Genomic DNA, 3569 nt, shown 5'->3' on the forward strand with positions numbered 1-3569 from the left:
AATTTTCCAGTCTGGTGGCCACTGCTGAGTTTTCCAGATTTGCAGGCATATGAGTTCAGCTCTTTAACAGCATTATCTTTTAAGATTTGAAATGGCTCAACTGGAATTCTATCACCTCCACTAGCTTTGTTCATAGTGATGCTTCCAAAGGCCCATTTGACTTCACACTCCAGGATGTTGGCCCTAGATGAGTGATCACACCATTGTGGTTATCTGGGTCATTAAGATCTTTTCTGTATAGTGCTGTATATTCTTGCCACCTCTTCTTAATATCTTCTGCCTCTCTTAGGCCCATACTGTTTCTTTTCTTTCTTTGCATGAAATGTTCCCTTGATATCTCTAATTTTCTTGAAAAGATTTCTAGTCTTTCCCATTCTATTGTTTTCCTGTTTCTTTGCATTGATCACTTTCTTATCTCTCCTTGCTATTCTTTGGAACTCTGCATTCAGATGGGTATATCTTTCCGTTTCTCCTTTGCTTTTTTTTTTCTTTTTAATTCATCTGTATTTGTTACAACTTTTTAAAGCATAATGTGACTTGAGCACTACATTTCCATTCACAAAAGTTGCTCCAAGTTACTTTTCCAGTGGCTTTACAACATGCCTGGGCAGGCTTATAATTTTGCTACTCTAAACAATATTTTTCTTTGGAAAACAAGCCCTATGTATGGACAGCAACTCCAATAAATTGGTTCAGCTTAACACACTAACTTCTAGAGGCCTGGCACATGCAGTCATAACTGCAGGGGATGGAAGTTTTAAAAAGTATATCCCAGAAGATGAAAACTTGCTTTAACAAGTGTTTCTTTTAAACATCATGGTATATACTTCAGAACACTTCAGTGACAGAAAATTTTGGTCTACTAAAGAATCCGCTTGGTAGCTAAACACTTCAGACCACAAAGTTAACACAGGTTACATACACACCTTACAACAAACTACTTCCATCCATTAAAAGAAGCCAACATAAAACTAGGAAAAAACAACTAGCTCTGCTTTAGTGTTAAAAGTATCACAGTATCCCACTTAGTATAAAGAAATCCTATCCTCCCCTTATGTAGTTACCATGCCATATAGATTTTTAAATGTTAACAAAAATAAATACTTGAAAACATATTAGAGGGAATGGAGACAGAGTGCTGAACACATAGCCAAGGGATCCTCAGGCAGCACTTAGTCTACTTCTTCCATGCAGGACCTGTCATCATCTTCCAGGGGAGGCATTTCCTCAGTGACCGTAGCACTGCTGTCATCAGCAGTGGGACCATCCTCATCAATACTGAGACCAAGTTTGACCATCCTGTAGATCCTGTTGGCATGTGTCTGGGGATCCTCCAGACTGAAGCCAGAAGACAGGAGAGCTGTTTTGTACAGCAGGATGATCAGATCCTTCACAGACTTGTCATTCTTGCCAGCCTCTGCCTTTTGCCTCAAGGTCTCGGTGATGGAATGGTCAGGGTTGATCTCCAGGTGCTTCTTGGCTGCTGAGTAACCCATCGTTGAGTTGTCTCTCCGGGCTTGAGCCTTCATGATCTGTTCCACGTTTGCTGTCCAGTCATATGTGCTTCTGACAGTGCAGCATGGGGATGTCACCAACCAGTTACACACACAACCACCTTTTCAACTTTCCTCTCCAAAATGTCCTTCATGATTTTGCAGAGGTTTTCAGATTTTGTCTTTTTCTCTTCTTGTTTCTTTTTCTCTTCCTCATCTTCTGGAAGTTCCAGGCCCTCTTTGGTGACTGACACTAAGGTCTTCCCCTCAAACTCCTTCAGCTGCTGCACACAGTACTCATCAGTAGGCTCGATCATGTAGATCACTTCCAAGCCGTGCTTCTGGAGATGCTCCACAAAGGCCGAGTTGGCTACCTGGTCCTTCATCTCACCTGTGATGTAATAGATGTGTTTCTGGTTTTCCTTCATTCTTCTGCAATAGTCCTTGAGAAAAACCATCTTATCACCAGAAGCAGAGGTATAGTACTTCAACAGCTCTGAAAGTTGCTTCCGATTTTGAGAATCTTCATGTATTCCAAGCTTAATATTTTTAGAGAACTGCTCATAAAACTTCTTGTAGTTCTCTTTATTTTCTGCCAGTTCAGTGAAGAGTTCAAGCACTTTTTGACCAAATTCTTCCTGATAACTTTCAAAATTTTGCTTTGTTGCAACATCTCATGGGAAATGTTCAGAGGGAGATCCTCAGAGTCCACCACACCTCTAATGAAATTCAGGTATTCAGGGATTAGCTCCTCACAGTTATCCATGATGAAAACTCTGAGAACATACAACTTAATGTTGTTCTTCTTCTTTCTGTTTTCAAACAGGTCAAAGGGAGCTCGTCTTGAGACAAAAAGAAGGGCTCTGAATTCCAACTGTCCTTCAACTGAAAAATGCTTGACTGCCAAGTGATCCTCCCAATCATTGGTCAGGTTCTTGTAGAACTCTCTGTACTCCTCGTTAGTGATGTCATCAGGGTTTCTGGTCCAGATAGGCTTTGTCTTGTTTAGCTCTTCTTGATTGATGTACTTCTCCTTGATCTTCTTCTTCTTGTCCCCGTCCTTCTTCTCTTCCTCCTCCTCATCTGAGCCAATGTCTTCTATCTCAGGCTTGTCATCAGACTCCTTTTCTTCTTTCTCCTTCTCTTCCTCTTTGTCTTCCTTCTCTTCTGCCTCATCATCACTAACTTCTTTATCACGTTCCTTCTCCACAAAAAGAGTGATGGGATAGCCAATGAACTGAGAATGCTTCTTCACAATCTCCTTTATTCTCCATTCCTCCAGGTACTCAGTCTGGTCTTCTTTCAGATGCAGAATAACCTTTGTTCCACGCCCCATGGGTTCTCCTATATCAGTCCTCACTGTGAAGGACCCTCCTGCAGAAGACTCCCAGGCGTACTGCTCGTCATCCTTATGTTTGGTGATAATGGTCACTTTCTCAGCCACCAAATAGGCTGAATAAAACCCGACACCAAACTGGCCAATCATGGCCAGTTTGCAAAGCTTCCATGAACGCTTTGGTCCCAGACTTGGCGATGGTGCCCAGGTTATTAATCAAATCGGCCTTGGTCATCTCAATGCCGGTGTCCACGATGGTGAGGGTTCGATCTTGCTTGTTCGATATGACATTAATGTGCAGCTCTTTCCCAGAGTCTAACTTACTGGGATCGGTCAAGCTCTCATACCTGATCTTGTCCAGGGCATTGGACGAGTTTGAAATCAGCTCCCTCAGGAAAATCTCCTTATTCGAGTAGAAAGTGTTGGTGATCAGTGACATCAACTGGGCAATTTCCACCTGGAAGGCGAACGTCTCCACCTCCTCCTCCTACATCGGCTGGTCCTGAGCCTGTGTCTCCTCAGGCATTTTGGCTGAAGGACTAGAAAGGGCTCCGCAGTGATGCAGCACTAGGACACAGAGGCAACTCTCTCCTTTACTTTTAACTTCTTTACTCAGCTGTTTTTATGTCCTCCTCAGAAAACCATTGTGTCTTTTTATTTCTTGGGGATTGTCTTGATCACCACCTTCTGTACAATGTCACGAACCTGCATCATAGTTCTTTGGACACTCTATCAAATCT

At 42.4% G+C, this 3569-nt stretch overlaps 1 pseudogene; it reads right to left on the minus strand.

Moving 5' to 3' along the window:
- Window positions 1-1172: 1172 nt before the first annotated feature.
- On the minus strand, window positions 1173-3355 carry LOC110143605 (heat shock protein HSP 90-alpha pseudogene; annotated as a pseudogene).
- Between the last annotated feature and the right edge of the window lie 214 nt (window positions 3356-3569).

The sequence above is a fragment of the Odocoileus virginianus genome, chromosome 5, assembly GCF_023699985.2.
Source record: "Odocoileus virginianus isolate 20LAN1187 ecotype Illinois chromosome 5, Ovbor_1.2, whole genome shotgun sequence".
In the NCBI taxonomy this organism is placed as follows: domain Eukaryota; kingdom Metazoa; phylum Chordata; class Mammalia; order Artiodactyla; family Cervidae; genus Odocoileus; species Odocoileus virginianus.